The sequence below is a fragment of the Lathamus discolor genome, chromosome 4 (genome assembly GCF_037157495.1).
Source record: "Lathamus discolor isolate bLatDis1 chromosome 4, bLatDis1.hap1, whole genome shotgun sequence".
Lineage (NCBI taxonomy): Eukaryota > Metazoa > Chordata > Aves > Psittaciformes > Psittacidae > Lathamus > Lathamus discolor.
The window spans coordinates 31,370,654-31,393,757 of NC_088887.1; the positions used below are offsets into that span (position 1 = coordinate 31,370,654).

Below are 23,104 nucleotides of genomic sequence, written 5' to 3' on the forward strand. Positions count from 1 at the left end.
GTTATTGGACTAGTGTAGAAATGAGAACCACCATCCATACTGATAAAGAATAGTACAGATTCTCAAGCACAAATACATGCTTACCCTAAGATAGAAAAATTAAGTCATTTGAATTAAAACCGCCTGTGATGGTATGAAGGAAAATAAGGGGGATCTCAGAGAATATCTTGAAGGGAAAGAGAAACTGAAACATTGTTTGGAGAATGTAGGGCATCTGTGACAGCTTCCTGCCGATTACACACTGTAAATATGGCAATCCACTGGCTGCTTTCTCCGCTTGATATTTAGAGGAGAATCTGCATTTCATCTCTCAGCATTCTTTCCTGCCCCCCTTGGATTGGCATCACTCTGTAATGCACTCACAAGACATCATTTTAAGGAAAACAAAGATTGAGGGCTTTTTGTTGGTTTTGTTGAACTATCTTTTTCTCCAGAAAGAGCCTAGCATTGACCTAACGTTGTTCCTGGTGAAGTCAGTGCTAAAGTTCCCACTGACATTTCGTTAGTGACCAGTTGTAGTGTCACAAAGGCTTTTTGGAAACGCTGCCCTCTGCACACCAAGCAAATAAAGAGTAAACAATGCAAAACAGATCCTGCAGTTGAATCTGTTTCTGTCCCAGTTTCTAGCCCAGGAGCGATAGAAAGCATGTACAATCAAGTGAACACTGTGGAAGTGGTGGGGTGGGGAGGTGTGCAGTCAATGTATTTTATGATCTTCCAGTAGAGGTGCAGAATAGTGACATGCTGACTTTAAAAGAGCTGTCACACTATGTAGGGATGACCTAGCCATCCTTCAGGTTTATTTGTCCGTATCTTCTAATTTGGGTTAGAATCATTCAGGTCATACTAAGGTAATCTTTTTTCACCTCCTGCTTTTTTAGTACTTTAAATATTAGATATCCATAACTCATTAATCTGTCAGGAAACTATTTTTGCCATAGTAGTTTTGTTTGTATTATGAGGAACAAGACCCGTGAGGAACAAGAGCCTTCAACAGGTCAGCTGATATTTTGATAAATGTCATTATGAGGTCATTTAGAGCAGTGTTTTCCAATACCTCCCAGTTAGTGGACCCCTACAAAATTTATAGCAGAGGTGGAGCATGTCATAAGCACAGTGACAACACTTCTACTCACTCACTTTTCCCAGATCCCTTGTAAATGGTTCACATGCTACCATCGGCCTGCAGGCCAGAGGATGGCCATCACTAATTCAGAGGCTCTTTTAAGGCTTTTGCCCTTGAGCAGTGCAAAGAGACATTGAAAGATACAACCACTGACCCAGACAAGTGCGAAGTTAAGCAGAAAAGATCTGAGTTATGAAACATAAAGGCGGAAGAGACTTTGAACTCTTTTTTTACTTTCTAATGATTGCCTGGAAATTGATACTTTTTAAAAAAGGTTTGCAAAGAACAGTACCTGTAGTCTCTGTTAGTCCCTCAGACCACCTCAATCGTTATTTGCCTCTAGGGAGGCCAGTCTGTGGATATTAAAAATAGCCCATATTTTGTCAAAACCTCTTTTGTATACAAAGTCATTTTTTTTCTGTATGAAAGGCATTTGTGCGCTCTGTTTCAAGTTCTTTGGTAGACAAACTCAGCTTCCTCCTTCCAGAATATTCCAAAAATAGGATCTTGGTTTCCCTATTTGTGTAAATACCTCTCTCACATGAATGTTAGTGAGAAGTCACTAATTCATCCTGAGAGAACACTCTGAACGTCTGAAACATTGTACGTGTCACATACTACTATTGCAATGGGCCAGATCCTTCAGATTTGGTACACTAGCTGGCTTCGAATAGGCATGGAAATGCCATGTACCCTGTTCTTAAAGGTGACATAGGCACAGCTAATTCATGTTTCTTTCTAAATACTCAGATGGTGCATACATGGAAGCACTGGCCTCTTTCTTCAGTGTTTAGACATGAACCCAAGTGCTCTGTCACCTGGTGCAGCCACAAGAACCTGGAACTCCATGTCCTAGAGTCACTCCAGTGCTTCGCATTTTGTTACACATGATGAGTCAAAAGACAGGTACGTACATTTCAGACCACTGACTGGGCAAAACAATACAGATAAAAAGTCAGAGGTAATGCATTTCTAGTGCCTTGCTTCTTTAAGGTCTAATTCAAGAGCTTTTATGGGTTAAGATGTAAGGCATTTGTCCTAAATCAGTTGCAGTATGGATTTTGTTCATCGTCAAGGCATGTTCTTCTCTAATATGCCTGCCTCCCCCCACCCCACGTGTTTCTGGCTATTACTGTGTGATTTTCTCATGGCTCAGTCCAGGAGTTTTCAAGCATGTTCATTTCCCAAATGACAAATTTTCTATCCCAAATACTTAATGACTGTGGTGACCATGATACCAATGTCTTCTGTTTTACTTCACATCTTTTTGTGCAGTACTGTTGGTTTATTTCCTGCTGTTGTATGGATCCTCTGTCGTTTGCCTACTCCACAGGCTCAGCAACCTCAAAGTGCTCTGCAAAGCTGTGCTGTTCTTTCACAAACTATACTTTGGATAAGGTCGACAGCTGCCTCATCCTAGAAAGCCAAGGTGCTCCTATTAGTTGAGTGACTGTAACTTCTTCCCAGGTGAGGCCAGAGCCTGTTGCTCTGGCCGAGTTCTGGTCTTGCTGGAATGCAGGAGATGGAGTGTTGTGTTTTAACCTGAGAACCAGTGACTTCCCATTTACAGCACCATACTGAACACAGCATTTGCCCCCGTGCCAGCTGTGGCAACCCTCCCGTGGGTTTCCCTCTGGTGTTACACCCCCCTTTCTCAGGTGCGGTTATCCCCAACTGTTCTGCAAGAAGCCAGTCATTTGAGGTCACCTCACAAACTTATACCTTATCTAGGGTCTATCAGGCCTCTGTAGCGGCTTTCCTGTGGCTGAATTCTGTGGGATTCAGATCAGGCACTTAGACAGGAAAAAAGATATCCACCTATTTCTAGGAGGGGGGTATTTTTTCTGAGCGAAGGGGAACTGTTGGCTTTACGTTTCGCCTTGAAGTGTTCAGGTCTGTGCTTGTGCAGGGTGAGAGGCCTGAGATGAGATCCCATCCACGGCTGTTCATTTTACAGTTCTATTAAAAAAAATAACATGGGGGAATTTTCTAGATTCCATCCAATCCATAATAACTTTTGAAAAGTTAATTTGCTGCAGCTGCTTTATAACTTCTCCTAAGGCCACAACTCAACATGATTACACAACCGCAGTAACTTTTATGGCTGAGTGGAAACACTATCCTGGTTTTGTTGTTCTACAAAAGCCAATATTTGGTTTAAAGATTCCCTTGGATTTTTAATCCACTTTGCTAGGAAATCTCACTCACCACCACTATTTTTAGAGACTTCACCTGCTTTTGTACTTGCTTCTTGCCACATAAATTGACAGGTCTACTGCGTACAGGAAAAAATCCCCCCCAGCAGTCCTCAGTCTTTTTGGGCATGAGATACGTCATTGGTGTCTCCAGTTAGGCTCCACTATGGAGGTCTTAATGAGAACTAAGATTAGATACCGCAGTCCTCCTTCCTGATAACCGCCTCTGGTGTAAGAGCGGCGTGTTGAACACAGCATGCAGCTGGCCAGCCTGTGGGTATGCTTCTCCAATCAACCAGCTTTGCCTGAGGAGTCTGTCAGCAAAAATAAAAAGGCTATTTCTATTAAAATACCATACAGTGTCTGCACATTGAAAATATTTTTACCATGGTAGCATACATGCCACTGCCAATAAGGGTGTATTGTTGTTATAAGTTGGCTGCTAAAATTCAGCCAGCACTAAAAATTGCCACTGAAAGTCGAAGCCTAGAAGGTATTTGTTTATTTTGACAGGTTATTTAAAACAAGGAGTAAAAAATAATTGGTGAGTTTGGACTTCTACCTTGCATTTTTCTGTTTAAAAAGGTACTAGGTTATATTTCCTGGTGATTGTATCCTGACAGAAGGCTTATATCTTGGGGGAGGTGAGAACAAACAAACTAGCAGGCAAATTGTGGGGTTCCTTTTTTAGGGGGGAAAAAAAAATCTAGTTAATTTTCAGGATGAGAACAACTGCTAGACCTTGCTGCCTAGCAAGTGTTGAGTTTTGCCCCACTGAGAATACAAAAGGCATATTCAATAACTGTCCAAATCAAGTATAACTGCAGGGGTATAATAAACACCAGTACAAACAATCGTTTTTGCATTTCTTTGTCTGGATAAGGGAGTGGAGCATTGCCACCTGTGACATGCTGAGCCTCTGAAAGGCCTGAAGAGCTAGAAGTGTGGTCCTGGGTCCTCTTCATTCGTAGGTGAAAGTTCTTGGCTTAGACAGACGAAGCCCAACATGATCAGCCTTGTAAACGAAAGGCAGGCACCTAAGTTCAGATGTAGACAATTGGCCTGACATGAGCACTCTGCCTGGATTTGACAGGGAGTTTGGCTGGCTGTATAACATGGCCATATAGGTGCTGAATCTGAGATGAACAGGCTAAAGATTTTTAAAAAGTGGATGCCAAAAATAAGCGTCCTAAATCTATACTTATCCAAACAAACAAACACCTGATTTTCAAGCTGCTGAGCACCCAGTGGCTTGGCCCCAGGTTTGAATACTTTGGCTTACGTGACTTGTCCAAAGCCACACAGGAAATCTGCTGCAATTCCAGGAATAGAGCAAAGATCCTGTGCTTTAACCGCAAGCTGGCTATGTTTTATTTGTAAGCAGTCATTCCCACAAGGAAGCTAAACCAGGGATCTCACTGCATCTAAAGTCAGCAGGATTACCTACTGCTAATGAAGCTGAAAGACGTTCCTTGTTCTCTGAGGAAGTAAATTATGCATGAGACCCCAGAGCAGCAGCTGGGTGCTTTGAAGAGCCAGTCTCCTTAAGACATACAAAATTAGATATCAGAGCTAAGGACAGTACACCCACTTCTGAGTCGTCTGCATTTCAGGCTGCTGCACAGGCTGAAACTGTACAGACTAGAAGAGCTGTTGTAGGCACAGAGAGGAGAGGTGGAGCATCTGCTTCAGTTTCTTTAGGAAGCTGCTTCTGGGGTATCCAGTAAGACAAAAGCTCCTCTTCCCACAGCTGATCTATTTTTCATTGCTAGCTGTTAACATGCTGCTTCTCAGCCATGTGAGGTGGGCAGTCTAAGAGTACTTATACCAGTCCTGACCTTGGAGACATCACTCCTGGTCCCTACCTGCCGTTGCCAATAAGGCCGCAAAGCCAGCATCAGCTTCTGTGTCACACTCTGGCTCTGAACCTGCTCTGAAGTCTAGGCTTGCCCTCACCACCATCCCACCCTATTTGCATGCATATGTCAGAGGACTGGTGGCCAGGAGGGCTTCGGACTCTAAAGCAGAGGAATTTGTAATTCAGTGGCCAGAGTTGGAGCCCTGGCTCTTCTGTCAGTGGGCTGTGTTCAGGAAGGGTGAATGAGCCAATGGGCAGCAAAAGTGGGGTTCCTCCCAAGGAGGGCATGGATGTGTAGGTCATGTTGTATGGATGAGAAGTGTGCTTGAATCCAGCTTGTATGTCAACCTCACTTTGCAGTCTACGGATGATCTTAGGTTGCTTTTAGGAGATCTCCACATAGACGGAACTGCTCTTATGCTACCAGGCTGTGTGTGGTGGATGATATCAAACATTTTCTGACCAGCTGAATCTGAAGATGAGGCCTAAACTGATACAAGTAACTGTTCATTAACGATATATTGCTTTATGTTATCATGGAATTGAACTTTTATGAAAGACCTCGTTGCTGCCTCTCTAATTGCATTTAACAGCATTTCCTATGAATGCCAGAATGGATTAAAAAATTGATGATTTAAAAATCTGTTATTCCACATTGAGGTTTATGCCCATGTTGTGGTTTAAGCCCAGCCAGTAACCCAGAGCGTTAACTTTTTTATGCAGAACTGTTGTACAGGTGAGGAGGTGCTGCAGAAAAAATTGTTGGGCCACAGGTTTTGTAAAGAAAATGCTGAGAATCTCTTCAGGGTACATGCATTTGACATCATCTATGCCAGACAGTGGTTTCCAAATGACATCTTATGTAACTCCTGAGTCAAATAAGATAACAAAAATTTCTATGTTGCAGTCAAACAACCATAACTAGAAACTCTCTGAACATTATACTTACATACTTATTGCTAAACCAGTAAGGACAATTACAAATTGCAATGTAGAAAATGCTTGAGCATTCATTATCATATTTCTTCTATCAAGGCAAACCACACATTCCTCTTAGACACATGTCAAATGTGAGGCTTTAAAGAAGACGTTCCGTGAGTTATCTGAGTATAAGGAGCATCTGAGTAATTTTCTTAATTGCTCGGATTGCTCAGTGCTAATCTGAACATATTTTCTTCTCTCTTAACAGAAAATACATTGAATATTGAATCCTGGACTCAGACCAAACATGGAAAATTTCAGGCCATGCAGTAATATGAAGGGGGGGAAAGAATAAGTGACAAGCGGGTTATATTGGAAGTCCAATCTTGGTTTCAACAATAGGGCTGGTATCTTGATACTTGTGTTTAAGAAATGTGGATTTCCACATACTAACCATCTTTCATGAATTACTGCAGATCTGACAAATCTGAGTTATTGTGCTCCTCCTGGGAGATTTTTAAAGCCAATTGTAACAACAGATTATATGAAACAGCTGGTCAAACAGAATGAGGAACCAGTTCATTGGCATTTGATGAATTAATAAAACCACGCACAATGCAAATTTCAGCAATAGCAAGCAATTCTCCAGGAGAATAGGAGCCAAAAAGAAAGAAGCAGGAATCAAACTACAGCAGCTGTTTGGCCAACAGGTAGGAGGTAATTATTTCTACACGGCTAAGGCTTGGAAAACTCTTGCAAGATTCCCTGGAAAAAAAACCGCACTCTTTGAACTTGTGCAAATGATAACAGAAGAACAGTGCTTAAATGAATTTCTGGCTGTTCTTTTGTGAAAAAAGCCAGTGAAAGAGAGAAAGGTTGCACATCAGATTGTCTGCTAATGCAGGGACAGAGAAGAACAGGCTTGGGTGTCTTGTGGGGAATGAGTAGCTGTAGGGACAGCAGTCCTTTTGCTGTTGCCTTTACAATTCCAGTGGCAAGCGGAGACCTTTGAGAACCAATGCCATAACTGATTCATCCCAAGTTAAAGCATTAACATGCCACCATAGCAATCTTTTTGCTTTTTGGATATTGTCTTCTTGAATTTTATACAACTCAGAGGATACAGCTGCTGTTCTTCCTGGAACAGGAAAATTCAGATCAATGCTAGAAATAGCTTCCTGAATCTTTGCAAATAAGGGTTTCCAATCTTCCTGAGGATCGTAATAGTCACTAAGGTTGGCAGGAGGAGTTTTTTGAGAAGATCTAGTTGCCTAGCAGCGATGGACATCTGATTCAAGGCAATAGTAGTTCCCAAAAACCCCTTTATTAAATCTAAATAATGATCCCCCCAAAGCATGTGAATGTGTCTTGAATCATTATTAAGAGAAGGAGTCAATAACTTCAGCGCGTTCAGTTAATTGTTCTATTTCAGGAAAGAAGTCATCAGGCAGTTTTTCAATACTATACAAGGGTTGAGTAATTACAGGATCCATATATAAATGAGAAATAATACAGATTTCAACATTATCGTAAGGTACAACATAAAGCAACAGCAAATACAATAGTAAATATACCCTGGTTCTGAGCTGCCAAGGAGGTGCGAGTGATCTCCATGACTATCTGAAAAAACAGGTAGAAGTGTTTGGCAACAGCTATAGCAATAAACTTTATCGTGCTAGCATTTTTCCATAGCAGATCATACGGAAGTTCCCATGTAGGAGAAAATCTTTACCAGGGAAAACCCAAGGAACTGTAGGAAGGTGAATCATCAGAAGGAGTTGAACAACCAAATGATGAAATTAATAATAATGAATTATCAGGACTAGATGGCTTAGACACTAGCGTACAAAGGGAAAGCAAGTGGGTACAGTTGAACTGATGCTTACAATGTGTTCTCTGTCACCTGCATCAGCTACTACACTTCATGGAATAAAGAACCATGGGGATAACAGTGATTTTTGAAAGCTTTTGACGAGGCCAGTCAGCATAGGCAGTTAAATAAATGAGCCACTGGATAAAATGGAAAGAGAAAAATGGGGTAACTCATCAGTGGGATACCACACGGATGTCAGCTGGAACCGGTGCTGCCCATCATGCTTAGCAATGACCACTAGTGAGAGCTGTTCTTACTCAAACAGTACAAAAGTCATGCATGGTTTTACATAGTCTAAAATGAACTGCAAAGAGTTTCAGAAGGCACTGACAATACTGCATGACCAAGTGATAAAATAGTATAGGAAGTCCAATATTCATACATGCATGATAATGCATACAGGGGGAAATAAACCACCCTAGCTATGAACAGAGTGAGGATCTGCTGAGCTGCTGCTGTTCAGAAAATTGGTCTGGGAGTCTGCGCAATTCCCTGAAAAGCCAACTCGGTGTTCAGTGATGGTCAAAATGAGAGAAAGACAGGTAGCAATGACTAGAAAAGAACTAAAACAAAACACAGGATAGATTATGCCTCTGTTCAGGTCCGTTATGGTTACCCTAGCTAGAAAAAGATAGAACAGAGGGAAATAAAGCTGCTGAGAAATATTGAATGGTTTCTGTAGGAGAACAGATTACTAGATTGGAAAAGAGATGAATGGTAATGTAGGTTCATAAAATTATAAAGAATGAGGAACAGGAAAGGATTACTCATTGTTCCTGGTAATAAAAGAAATAAGGAGAAGCTAATAAAAGTATCAGACAGAGGTTTTAAAACAGACCAAAGGAAGGACTTTTTAATTCAATGTGTAATGAAGTTGTGAAGCTCTTAATCACAACATATTGTGGAGGCCAAAGGTTTAAATCAGTTCGAAGATAGATAAGACAAATTCATGTAGGATAAGTTTGTTTGTAGCTAATAAACACTGGCTACAGCCTCCATCCCAAATGGTAAATCACTGATTGCCAGAAACACAGAAGGTGTGTCAGGGGAAGAACTGTATTATATGCCCTGTTTCTTACACTCTTTCCACAGAAAATACCTCTCACATCTTTGGAGGTAGCAAGTTGCTCAGTTACAGCAAAACATGCCTCTTCTGTTTGGATTTAACTTGGTGTAAAGAAGTGGTTGGTGTGAGAGTTTAAGGAGGTGGTATTTTCCTTCTGTAGCTCTTGCAGACATCTATTTGACCTTCTGCATATATCAGTTTAAAGATATGCACAACTGAAACAGGAAATTAATGACTGTTTCAGTAGCTGCAGGTAGACTGAATCTCTACCTTCCCGGCATGTGGCCAGTTCCATGCAATGGAGAGACCTTCTAGGGGGCAAACTCTGAATAACGTCTGTGTCACAAAAAGTAGCTGCAAGTCATGAGCAAACACGTTCAGGTTCTCTGGGAGGAATACTTTCCCAAGACTGTCCTCGGGCTGTGGATATCTAGTAAGGAGATAGATCTTGAGCCCCGCTCTCGGCGAACAGTGATATGGCAGCTTCGTAAGAGGAAGCAGGCTCTGCATTTGAAAGGTGTTTGAAAGGAAGTTGTTTGATTCAGGTCAATCCCTGAAGGAAACCTTCCATTCTTGAGGCCTCCACTACTGTTTGAGTGATTGTGTGTTTGAGTATATGTGTCTGCAGGTATCTTGGATTGCCTTTTATATCAACTTAGAACAGGCTAACCTATATCCATAACCTGTGTCCTAGGCTGTGTAGCAGGGAACCTCACTGCTATCTGTAGTTTGCATGAAATTAGCATGGAGCAAATTTGAAGCAATAAACACAATCTTTTCCCAGTTTTGATACCGGAGAAGTTGATCATTAACTAAAGGTTTATCTACTTATTTTACAGGACATATACCTGGAGGTCTTGCAAATGGAGAAGGGGTTGTATTGAACCTCTCAGGTTGTCACAGCTAACTCATTGCTACTGTGGAGGTAGCCTTCATGACAATAAGACTGGCATTAAGACCTCCTCAGATATTTAACTGCAGTGCGTATCTTTATTACATACAAGAGTTTCTGACAATACTTAACTCATGCTGTCATTTTTCTTTGCATCCAAGAAACAGCTGTGTCCATAGGAGCTCTACCTCAGCAGACTATTAGCTGCCAGATGCTAAAGAATCCTTAAGGAATCACAATAATAAGGTTGAATGATGACTGGAGGGTTTGTGTTTGTTTCTGTGTGTTAATGTCTTCTACAGCACTAAGGGGATCTTACCCTAACTATGGACGTATCCTTGTCCTCTGACAGTAGCTTGTTGACATTATACTGAATGCTATTACTTAAGGGCTTAAAAGCATAAAGACTACAGAGAAACACCTTGGAATTTCTGGTAATTTGTTAAAGTGCATTTAAAGGCAAGAAGTTGTGTTTGACTGATAATATTGGAGACTTTCTTCGAACTGGCATGTTTTTTCAATCACAACACAAGCTCCTCCACAGCACTTCAGGTTCTTTAGCTCTGGCCAAAACAATCCAGAGTACTGCATTGTGCATGACATTTTGAGGCATAAGACTGTACTAGAAGAAATCATTAAAGACTCAACTCATTCTCTTGCAATAGGTTACATTATCATTATTACACAGATGGTAGCAGTATGTGAAGGAGAACAGAGAGCCATATAGGACTTGAGGCAATTAAACTTCAAACTGTTGGATCCTTTAGCTCTTCTAGTCTGGAGTAATTTTCAGGAGTGACCTGGAATAGTTTTTATGTGGTATCTCAGTGGAATAGCACTCCACCTCCCACCAGCAAACACTCTGAATAATTTAGATGTTCCGCACCCACACAATGAGGATTTTCAAGCCAAGTTTTCAATGGATATTGCACATATTACTTTTTTGGGGGAAATTGAGCTTTATATTTTGCACTAGATGTAATAGAGTTTCATTTTTTTAACTCAAGACTTCCTTAGATAAATCTTTCCTCACCAAATCTAAATGATCTATTGGGATCTATTTGATGGGACTCAGTTGTGACATTGTCCAATTCTCAATGTGGATTTTTCTAGGATAGAAAACATTAGTTAGTCCTGAGTCTGAACTCAGTTAACAATAAACACTCCACTGAAATATCCACAAGATTTTTTTCATCATGAATAAGCCCAATAAATTCTCAGCTGCTCAAAATATGTAAGAATGTGTAAGAAAATGCTGCAAAAGCTATAGGTTGAAAACCTAAGTATTCAGTTATCATGCAGAAAGTCAATCAAGGATTTTCCCCAGGGGACTCTGCTAAGCTGTTTGGCTGGTTTACGGAATAGTAGTCAAATGTTTCAGGCCTTGAGCTTTTTCTGAAGTTATTTTAATAGATTAAATTGGAATAAGGGAAGCTATTAATTTTTCAGTCATATGATCTTATATTTACTCTAGTAATCAAATCATATTTTCACCCCCTCAGTTTTACTGAAGAAATGTGAACCTCATACTCTGCCTACAGTTAAAAAAAATTAAATTAGAGTGAGTTTACTTTATATGGAATAGATTAATCAAAATGCAGAATTCCACTAATGATATTTAAATATAGTCACTGTAAGCCAAACATTGACCTTAGGTTAAAAGATTTTTATGGATTACTTAATGGAGACCCATTTATAGAGCACTATAGAGAATTCTAAATCATGTAGATGCAGGGCAAAATGAGATGATGAGAAATGCAGCAATGAACAGCCACAACCATTGTCATGCCTTGGAAATGGTATTATTTTAAATTGTGCCAGCTGTAGAGCCACTCTAAGTGTAACAAAAATGGTGGAAAAAAAGCAAGAAAATGATAATTTTTGGCTTCTGGACAGTAGAGATTTCCAGAAGGTAAACATAAAGTGTATTCTGTATGCACCTCAGGTCTTTATACCTCCAGCATGCTCTTCTGGCCTTAAACACAAGGTAGATGTGTGAAGGTAAAGATGCATGTGCGAAAATGTCTGCCTGTCTTCATCTTCTTAATTTTCCTTCTTGTGGTAGTAGCAGTGTCAGTGACGTTTCTCAAAGGCACAAACAGAGGGTTAGCTGCATAGCTAACAAAAAAATTACAGGGAATTAAATGTTTCCATGACAAGCCATGGCACTGAAAATCTCCCCAGAAATTGCTAGTATAGCATGGCTACCATGATTTTATCTACCTTAGCTCACGGTAGGTGTAGCATCGGTATAATTTTAAGCCTGTGGCAGGTAGAACAAGAGTGGTTATGGGTATTCACAATGTAAAGTTGTAGTAAAGGATTCAGGTGAGAGTCTGATCAGTGTGTATAGCATTGATGGACACGACTGAAAGTGAGCAAACTTGAAACAGGTGGATCTGGTACTCTCACATGGTGGGTTTCTTAACATGGCCCTATTTTCATTGCTGTTCTTTATGATTACCCGTGCAAGTATTTCTCTGGATTTCAGTGACATGCAACTGGCACCAGGAGTTACTGCAACAAGAAGAACCTGCATTTTGTTTTTCTTATCTACCAGAAGAAGTACACCTATTAAACTCTTAAAGCTCATACATTATCACATGTAGTTTTTATAATAAACACTTATAAAGATCAAGCTTTCTTTGCCTTCTAGTCAATTTGCAACAGCAAACTCCTTTCCCTGCCCTGCTCTATTTTCGTTTTACTCTCAGTTTAATGCTGAGTCTTGTTCAGCTAACATTTCTGAGAACTGGAGGCAGAGGTGGGTTGGCATTTTCCTGAGCTCAGAAATGGCTGAGCTAACCAGTGAGTGAATGTGGGCCAGATATCTGCAGAATAACTGCAGTGTTGACGGGCCAAAGTTGATGTGCTGCATCCCAACAGTCCCTTGCAGCTGGGCTCACAGGAAACTAGCCTTTAAATTATTATCTGGGTTCAGTCAAGTCATTATAAGCCGTGTTAGCTCTTCACTGTTTTATCTTTCAGTGCAGTGCCAACTCTTCCAGGTTCAGTCAGGCTCCTTGGGGAAGCTCATGTTGCAGCACTGAAACTGAGTTGAAACCCTCTATCTGTCTGTCTTTCCAGACCTAAACCAAGATATTTATATCCCGCACCTCACTGAAACAGCGCTGTGCCGAATTCATGGATCCCACAAACTTGCATGGATCTGAGTAAGCAGAACTTGGCCTTGACCAACAAACTGTGAAGCTGAATCAGCCCTTTCTCCTTCCAGTCCTTCATAACTTGGTCCACAGGATGGCTTCTGCTGTTCTGCATCTCACCCACCCAGCACAGCTTTCCTGAGGTCTTGGGATGTTATCTGCTCATGGAAATAAGGGGGCAAGTTCCTTAAGGGGCATAGGGGAACACAGATGTGCAGCTGACAGCTAGTCAGGACACCAGAGCTTGGGTCCAAGACAGGGAAAAGGTGCAAGACAAGCTATATATAGTATATGATCCTAGTTTCTATCCTGTACAGCCAGTCCATTGACCTGAAAGACCTTACAGCCATACTCATCTGTGAGGCAAGATCTCCTTGGCCTTTGCAAGGGAAAAGACACACATCTTAAACCCAGGTGAAGACTAGAGAAGAAAATGTCAGCTGCTCCCGGTCATTATTACCCCCCTTGCTGTGTTCTGGGAACCTAGAGAAAAGGTGTTTCCACCATTGAAATGACAGCACCCCATTTGATGGGAGCAGCAGCAACCTTGAAACAAAATACAGTGACTATGGACGGCAAAAAGACCATCCTGAACTAAACTCTGGTAAGTAGATCTACCTGCGCAGAGGAGTATGATTAGCCCAGAAAATGTCAGGGTTTGCACATATGGAGTAAATGTAACAAAAGGGGAGCAGCCTTGGGGACAGGGTCACATATTCCCAGGGAATTGGAGGTGGAAGGAGAGGAAATGGGCAACTATAAATGCAAGTGACCCTTTTGCTGTGCCCCGTGTCCCACCCTTCTGCTACAATGGGACCCAGGCCAGCAGTCACTTGCTCCATTGTTGCACAGTGGAGTCCTTCCTGTGCAGGTGACTCAAGAAAATCAGATGTGCCAAGAAAAGACGGTAGGGTAATTAGTGAGAGGACAAGAGAAAGGCACCTCCCAAACTTCCCACAGACTTTCAAACATCTCCTGGTTTCCTCAGACCTCGTCGTTGCCATCCTTGAGGTCGTGACATGCAGTTTGAACAGCTGCACTGATGTACCCCCACCTCAAGGGGCTGCAGTGTGGGTTTGAAGGTTTGAGAGTGCATGAGCACGTGAGACCTCTGTGTTAAATGATCTCTCATCATAGAGACGTATGTCCTGTTCCCTTCTTCAGCTGCTCTTTTGTTCTGCCTCTGGTTTCCACATGTCTTTGTGAGGCTGAAGAACAGACAGAAACAAGACTTGGTGAATGCACAGCCTGATGCCCAGAGCTGTGAGTGTGCAAGAAAACTGCCTGCCAGGGTGAGAAAGGAAGCACAGTCTCCCATTCTGTCAGGGAAGGTATGGGAAGTTAAGCATTGTACAGGATCATGGTGTAGGGATCTTTCAAATCTAATGGACTTGGGGACCCATGAAGTAAAGAGAAAAATTGAAAAAGCAGATAAAATATTGCATTTTTCATCTGTTCTAAATCAATTGCCTACTTTCGGCCAGATGAGTCACACCCTTAAAACACTTGTTTCGTTCTTGCCTAGTTAGTGTGAGCAGTTTAATGCAGGTTTCCATACTGTATATACTAAAGCTAACAGGATCCATCTCCCCAGGTAACTGTCTTAAGTACAAGCCCAGAATGGTTGGCTCCAAGTAGCTCTTTGCTCATAAGGCAACTCATATTGTGAAGCAGAAAATACTGCAAGTAGAAAGGACAACACAGGAGTCCTCAGCCCAAAGGGAAAAAAAGTTACTCAGTTCAGCCGTGCACCTCAAAGGGACTTGAGATCTGAAATATCATTTTGGCCTTTGCTTATGGATCTCTGCAGTCCTTCTCCATCCTATCTCTCTCCTTCAGTGAAGGAGTGTACAGGGAAGGGCAAACTAACAAATTGCAGAGAGCATGGTTTGGAGAAAAAAGCCATCAAGCAGACAGCTACCAAGAAGGAAGAGACTCTGTTAGAAAGGTGGAATGGGGAGCACATGCTTCTCAACTAACAACTTTAGAAGTGCCATCTCCATAAGACTCATCAGGGACCTTGTCTCAGAGGTAAAGGAGCCTTTCTTTTAAACTTTTCAGCTCTGCCCCAGATAGTAGGGTAATTTTGTCTTAACATTGGCACTCTACAGAGTTCCCTATGGAATATCTTGAAGCTACACAAACACAAATCCTAGAGAAACAATATTTAGTTTTCTAAGACAATCGAAATATTTTTAAGACCAACCACTGTTTTGGCCCAGGGTATGTACTTTCTGCATGGCAATCTCCAATTTGTACCAGATGCAAAGGTATTTACTACACATACCCAAAACTGCACAAGTTCCTTTGTCTTTGTGTTCAGTTAACCTCAGCTTCCATTCCACATAACTTACTTCACCTCAACTATGTTTCTTGGAATAACATTGAATTTTGGTCAGTTCATTGTTGGCTCTGTTTGTCTTTGGTGCACTGTGCCTTACAGGGTTGGCTTGAAACGTGAAACACTGTGGAGAAGGAATCTAATATGGTAATACAATCATTTGCCTACTACTGCAGGAATAGTTTCCATTATAGCCCCCATTTTTCACACTCTCCTAACTTTCCAAAACACTCACCTTTAGAGATGGAGTTTTCCATGCTTGGAGCTTGCCTGAAGGTTAAATCTGCCTGTGTGAGTAAAAGCTTTAGCAAAGACATCTAGTCACTTCTATGCTATGGGAGAGTGGAAAAAAACCCTAAATTTTTTCCAGCTTGGGAAGAAAAATATCTAACCACAATTCTAAGAAGGACGACAGCAAATCTGCTGAGGGTTGAAATTTGACAGGCACAATCAGTGGAGCCCAGTCACATGTTACGGACCTTGCTCTTTGAACTCATCTCTATGTTTCCCAGTGTCTATAGGGAGCTATTTGTGTTCAACAGCCTGCAGGATAAGAGCACAACCAACCAGTCACCCCAACTGCCAGCAACTAATTCCTGTTCCTTTTTTCCCATGTAAGCACAAAATCAAGATCTCTATTAACATCTCTGATCCCAAGGGTCTAGAAATGCTAAAGTTAAACTTCTAATAGTGTTAACTCAGTCTTTTGAAATGTGTATAAGATTGTGAGTAAAGGAGTTGTTAGTCCAGTTAAACAAGACGGACTGACTGGTATTAAAAGAGTTGGCATCTTTCTTCTGCCATCACTTTTAATTTTCCTGCTTAAAACATCTACCTGATCTCTGTGAAGGGCTTGGAGCTGTAGTAGCTCCTGGATCCTACATGAAATACGGTTAAAAAGGTAACTATCTTGTGACTACAGCTGGTTATTGGATTATTACCTGCATGAAGAAGTTGTCTTAGTTTAACACCAAGACATTAAGAAAAAAAGGAAAGAAATCAATGTTTCCATGAGAGCAACTTCTTCGCTGACACATTAGGAACTCTAAGAAATAACACCTGAGCTAGAAGCTGTGAAGAGGCTATGTGCACACAATGCACAAGTCAAAAAAGCCAGAAAGATCGCCATTGTTGTTGAAAGTGCATGCTGCATTCACAGAGATCTCACTGGCAGAGAGACTACACAGGGGGCTGAGGAAGCTAGGTTTGCTCAGGACCAAGAGCAACTGCAAGCTGTAGGTGAGATAAAGGTGCAGGTTTTGTCGCCATTTTGGGAAGTCAGACACACATGGAGAAGGTTCGAAGCTTTGAAATTAAACAGCATGCTTCTACTGCTAGGAAGACACTTTTAGGTCACCTACATTAATGAACACTCATAAGCAATTGGTCAGAAATTAGTAGCTTATTTCATCAGTGGAAGTGCTAAAAAGTAGCAGCTAGGAGGTCTGGCAGGAGCCTTGACCCTAGGCATGTGGATGGTGAGACTGGAAAGGGGAATGTCCCTGCAGCCATGAAGCCAAATGCTTTCAGTAAGTGTCCTGGTTTCAGCCGTAACAGCTAATTTTCTTCCTAGTAGCTGCTGTAGTGCTGTGTTTTGGCTTTAGTCTGAGAACAGTGCTGATAACACTGCACCCTAGGAATTACTGCAGTAATTCCAGAGCAAGAGCAGTGAATGAACAAATCTTCATTCTTGGCTGTTATCATTGCCCCTGGCTGTATCTGCATTGCTCTTTAGATGCTTCAGTAAAGAACAAGAGCACCCTATCTATCTCTTTGTATGACATTCCATAGTGTATGGCATTTCTCCCATAAATCTCTACAGCATTTCAGTCAAGCCGCCCTTAATACCCTTCATACCCAGTCAAGCCCCCCTCAGTCTCAACTTACCTGCCTCATGCATATCCTTTTAGCTAGCCATGCCTGAGTGCAAGGCTAGACTAGATGACCTGCCGAAGTCATCTCTGACCTGAATTATCCTGTGATCCCATGACCACATTGCAGAGCAGGCCTGCTGTCTGATTGTGTGTGGCACAGCAGATTACTGCAGTGTGGCCAGTATCACTGTGGAGGTCAACACGGCCATACGCTGTATGTATTACCCTCCTGTTCCTGCTGTCCAGGGCATAGCAAAGCATCTTCCCCCTTTCTGAGCTCATAGGCAGGACGTGTGATGTCCTACAGTGTCCCCTCAATAGGCAGTCACAAAAGGTTTGGTTGTACCTGTGCCTCTCTTGGTCACTCCATGTGGCCCTTGAGCACCCCAGTCAGAAGCTCTGACTGTGCGTGTTGTTCTGGTGCTTCCTGGAAGTTCTCTGCCCACCACCCACACCAAGTTGTTACTCTCTCGACTATTGACACAAGATACCAGTCTCCACGATGTGATGATCTCCACCTTCATCAGTGCTGTGTGACCCTCTGCAGCCTCCACCCAAATGACCATGGGGAGTTCAGCCACATCCTGAGCTCCTGCCAAGTGTATCTTTGGGTGCCTGAGAGCTGCCTGGGAGATAAGCTGCGTGCAAGACCTGGGACACCTTCCTCACCAGCCTGTCCTAGAGGTGAGCAGTTGGCGCTGTTCAACCTTAGACAGGGATGGGACATGATGGGGAGGGTGCTCTGTCTGTGAGATGAAACACCAAGGGCCAGGGAAGGACCCTCCTACAGGTCAATTTGTCCAGAGGAAGGCATGCATTGTAAAAATCCTTTCTGGTTGGCAAGTGTGAAGCCTTTTCCTGTGGTCAAGGGACAGCAATCTGCATCAGCCTCACACAAAGAACCTTCTGGCAATAAATTCTTGAAAGCCAGCTCCCATTATATTGCATGTCTGGGATCACTGGCTCCATGAAGGGAGTGCAGCCCCAGGAAAGAGATGCAAGCTGGTCAGCCCTCTCTTCCCTACGCTGCCCCTTACTCTGGGGACCAACTCACCGCTGTGAGAAACTCCAGCTGCAAGTACTACAGTCCAGGCTCGGTACATGGAGGCAGAAGGTGCAGAGAGGACCAATAGCAGCAACAGGTTTGCCATAGAGATCCCCCTGCCCTGCATGCACCCTGCAGGCCTTGCTTAACCAGAAGGGAAGGAGGGAAAGCAGCTCACATGAGGCACCACGCAGAGAAGAAAGCTCCTCATTGATCACTGGGGCAATGTGCAATCCGGGAGTCATTCATATTCCCTGTACCCAGAAGAGATGGGTCACGATACTGGGAGAAAGGCTGGGAGCATTATCACAAGCCACATGCTGGCCCGGTTTTCTTCTTAAACAAGCTATAAGTCAGACCTCAGATCTCTCTGCCAGCTATTCATGGCAGCAACTCTGGGCTAAGGGCTATTTGCTCTTCCGCTTGCTAAAGTCTGTGGTATCACAGCCTGTAAAAGAAGGTGCATGAGGCATCTCTCCCTAAAGACAACAAAAACCAAGAGGACTGAGGAAAAATAGAGCTGAAAGAGAGCCCCAGGGCTCTCAGTTACCCCGCTGGCCCCATTTCAAGGAACTCGCTGACCCTGTTGGCCTGAATGGCTCTAGTTTACAGGCTCAGCCTTGATGTTGAGGACATAGAGTTGAGCTTCTGACCATTTTGCCTGACTGACTTCCTGCAGCCACAGACAAGGGCCCTCAAGGAGGACATTGTTGGACTGACATGATCAAAGCAGATCTGATCTGATCTGATCTGATCTGTAGGCGAATGGGTGACCTGAATGAAACAATCCCATTGGATTTTGTAGAGACCTTCTACCAGGAGGACTCTCAGTGCAACTATGCAGTTTCTGGCAGGCATATTCTATGATAGCTGTCCTCTAGCTCTGCATGGTTCATTGTTGCTGCATGAGGTACCACTTGACCTGAGGACTGCTTGCTCCCCCTAATTTACTCAGTGGCCTCCAATGGACTTTCTGACAGTCAAGCTTTCACCTGTTGGTCTGCTGGGAAGGGTACGATGCAGGGTTTCTCCACAGTTCAGTCCTGAATCCACATGTACTGCCCACAGTGAGCAGACTGTGCTGTCAGTAATGAAACTGTATGGGGCAACTTGCCTGCACTGGGTGAGGGAGGTTAGGGCAGCTATGATTTTCCTGAATAAGACAACCTTTTTCACTAGGATGGCACACGCTGGGCAGGAGTCCATGTATTGCTATGTCTTTAAGCCTATGTGGTAAAGGAGGGAGTGAACATTTGGTTTTCGGATCTGATCCCCAGTGCTTTTCCTCTGGCTTTCCACTTGTGCAGCTAGAGCCACAAGGCTGTGTCCCATAGCTCTCCCTTGTGTTCCTCCACCATGATCCACCAACATGAAGTTATGTTGCTCAAAACCAGACTCACTGGTTCCCTTCTTTTCCTGCTCATGGTGTATTTTGGGGGGTCATCCTGAGGAATAGGAGAATTCTCAGCAAGTTAATATGGAGCAACAAAAATGGTAGCATTATCTGGTGACTCCTTAGCAGAAGAGTCCTTGATGCTAAATGGACTCACTGATGGTGGCTGGTGGTGCGACCTTGGTAGGTGGAGGCATAACATGGATACCTAGATGAGGCAGGGCTGGTGGTCTAGCCCTAGGGGCAGACAGCTTGCTGCTGGTAAGCAATGATCCTAGCCAAAGAGTGACTATTGCTGCCAGGCTGGTGATGCATCCGTGGCAAGATAAGGCCCACTGCCACATGCATGTGCTGACATGTCACTGCCATCCTCCCCGATGACAGCTGCGAGTTTTCCTTCGAATCTGCTGCAACCTACTGGTGGGTGAGGAGTTATCTTTCTCTTACCCAAGAGTTTTCCTTTCTGTGGGCTTCCTGAAAATCTTCATACTCAAAGAAGTATCTTTCTCCATCTCAAGATGGTTGCTCCTGCTCTTGGTCTAGAAAGCGTCCTGTAACTTTTTCCCCTCTGCCTGACACTACCCTCCAACTTGCATTTCCCCCAGTGACCAGTCTGGCCAGAGATCCCTCTGTATCCCATGGCCACTGCAGCTCTACTCTATAAGATCATAGCCCTACCTTGCATCCCTTTCCTCCACATTTAAGTGGGGGCTATGTGGGCCTTATCTGGCCCCAGAGCCCCACCCTCAGGTGTCAGGTGATGCAGAGATGTAATTGAGAGGACCCTGTGTCCTACCTGCACTGCCTAGCTTTTGAAGAGACAAGCTGTGTTTGAAGGGATAAGGAAGGGAGCTAAAGTATCATGGCCCACATTGCTTTACACTTCTGGATATATGTTGGTGTTCCAGCAGCGCTGTTGCCATGCACAGCATATCTGTTGCAGTCACACAGATATGGAGGTGTCCTAAACGTTGCCAAAGTGGGTTGGGTGCTTCTGAAACACCAGCTTCTGTATGCGCTGGGTGGTCTCAGGTCTGTGTGCCCAAGGGAGGTCAGGGAGGTTGCTTGCTCCCACCCTGCAGAGGCAGCTGAACTAGCTTGATGGCAAGGTGGGAACTGCTTTACCTCTGTCCCTTGGACAGAGAGATATTAAGGGCAGAGGGAAACAAAACCCCACATTATCACTTACTGCATGGGTTTGAGAGTGTGGTCCGGTAGGGTGAGCCTAGATAGACATGAGCCTAATCAGGTTCAGGTCTGCTATGCACCTTTGTGAGGACTTGGCAATTGGCTTGCTTGTCCATTTGTGAAATGGGGCTAACACTGCTTACCTTCGTTTTTAGTATGTTTCAGGTCTCAGCATTAAATGTATTATGCAAACGAGGGAGATTTCTGGTGTTATTTCTTAGCAATGAGCAGCAGACCTTGAATTTTGACCTTTACATGTTGTTGGAGGGGTTTTTGTGTTGGTTTTTGTTAGGTTTTTTTATGACTCTCCGTACTCGCTTCACCAGGCCTGAACTGAGTGGACTGGTCGCAACTGAAGGTCAGAATCATTTTCCTGCCAACTCTAACCATGTAAGTACGGGTTTGAGCAGCGCTGGAGGGGGGTATACTTATGGGCATGCAGATGAGCTACCATTTGGACGTGTTTCTGCTGGTAGGTGGAGGGATGGAAGTACAGCTCTGTGGGGACACTGTGTGGTCGCTGCAGAAAACGGCACCCGGTATGGATGAGCTGAGCGTGTGGCTCGCTCTCTGCTTAGCTGCGTGTAGGCAGAGCGCAAGAGCAAAGACCAACGTGCGTGTCACCGTGGGCGAGTAAACATTAAGCGCCAACTCGCATGGTTACCTGGCCCTCGGCGCCAGCCTTCTGGGTGGCCAAGCTCAAATGCTGACCAGCTTGCAAAGAGTTAAAATATTGATTCCGTTTTCTGCACTGTAAGTCCTGGCTGCCCTCAATGTGCTCAGCTGGATTCGGAGGAAAGGCTAAGTGTGTCTCAGCCAGTGTAAATCACGCCTCCTTCTGCCTGGCTCCATCTGTAAATAATACCAGCCTAGGCTCGGCTGCCTTCAGAGTAACCCCACGTGTACAAGCATCTCTCTGTGAGCATTAACCTAACCAGGAGAGTTATTCCTATGCTCTCCTCTATACACTGCAGTGTTCCCAGCAAGCTTGTACAGCTGCAGCTACCCTTCCACAGGAGTTTCTTCAGTGCATTGCAGTCTCCTAAATTCAGGCCCCATTTCAATGGATACCTCATACATAGACTATGTATGCACCAAACCTGAAGTTCAGTGACTGATTCCCTACAGCTCACCATCTAGCTGGAGGGATGCTCATGTGTTACTGTGTCAGCAAGTTATTATTCATTAACTCAAGTGAGCCAAGCCCACATGTGTGTTTATCTGCTGCAGGTGCTGCTATCCCTATCCTGATTTCTGAATTAGAGCTAGCCCTGAGGAGAGACACTGTTTCGATGTCTATGGGCTAACCTCTGAGTTAGTCTGCCTCTGATCTTTTTCATACGTGTACTCAGGAGCTCCTGTCAAACCTCTTGCAGCAGCCAGTGGTAGGGGCAGAGGGAGAGTGCTGTCCAGAATACAGGAGTATTTCATTAGCGCCCTGTCTGTAGACTGAATCTGTCACCATGACAGCTAGCTGAAGAAACAGGAGGAAAACGAGGAGTTCACCAGCTTGTCAAAAGTTTTAGGTTTGGATGAGGTTTTGGCAGACCCATCTCACAACTCCCCAGTAGCCAGGCACTGTGCAAACTGTCCCTGGGTTCCTTCCTCCCTCTCCCCACCCACCTGCCTGAGACTCTATTCCCTTTGCAAGAGTAAGATGAAATGTTTTAAGTTTTAGTCCAGGGTGGAAGACAATTAGATTTCATAAAGGAATTACTGTTCTCTGCCTAGGTCTTATTGTGATGCTGTGCAAGCTCTAAATTTTGATCCTGGTTCTGCACACACATTTCATGTATTTCCCTGATAAGAGTTAAAGGTGCTCTAAAATTTACCAGGAACATTGTTTTGGGGTTCCAGTTAACCCAGGAAGAGCTCAGATAGAGTGATATGAATCAGAATAATGTACTATTGCAAAGATGACTATAAGCTCCTGAATTCTTCCAGTTACATGGGGTAGTTGGTTTCAATCCATTATTAATGATTCCTGACACAGCATTTGATCTCCAGTTCCACAAAGTGAAAGACTGTTTAGATGAGCCTTTGGTCCTTACTCATCTCATTATGTGAGCTTCAGCCACTTGTGATGTGATATTAATGACCAATTAAAAATTCTGCTCATCTATGAATTAATGATAGGGGTCTTTGTTCAAAAGAGCAAGTGCAGTTCT

General features: G+C 43.4%; 1 protein-coding gene across 8 annotated transcripts in view; it reads left to right on the top strand.

Moving 5' to 3' along the window:
* Positions 1–23,104, top strand: part of KCNE2 (potassium voltage-gated channel subfamily E regulatory subunit 2) — a 111,425-nt gene that overhangs the window by 70,097 nt on the left and 18,224 nt on the right. For 5 of the 8 annotated variants that reach the window (XR_010612206.1, XM_065676897.1, XM_065676898.1 and 2 more), the window contains 3 exons: positions 1,877–2,032; positions 13,019–13,699; positions 21,263–21,326. The gene's annotated coding sequence lies outside the window, so the exon portion shown is untranslated. Of the gene's footprint in view, positions 1–1,876; positions 2,033–13,018; positions 13,700–17,797; positions 17,995–21,228; positions 21,327–23,104 lie in introns of all 8 variants that reach the window. The other 3 variants (XM_065676900.1, XM_065676896.1, XM_065676901.1) reach the window with 3 other exon arrangements.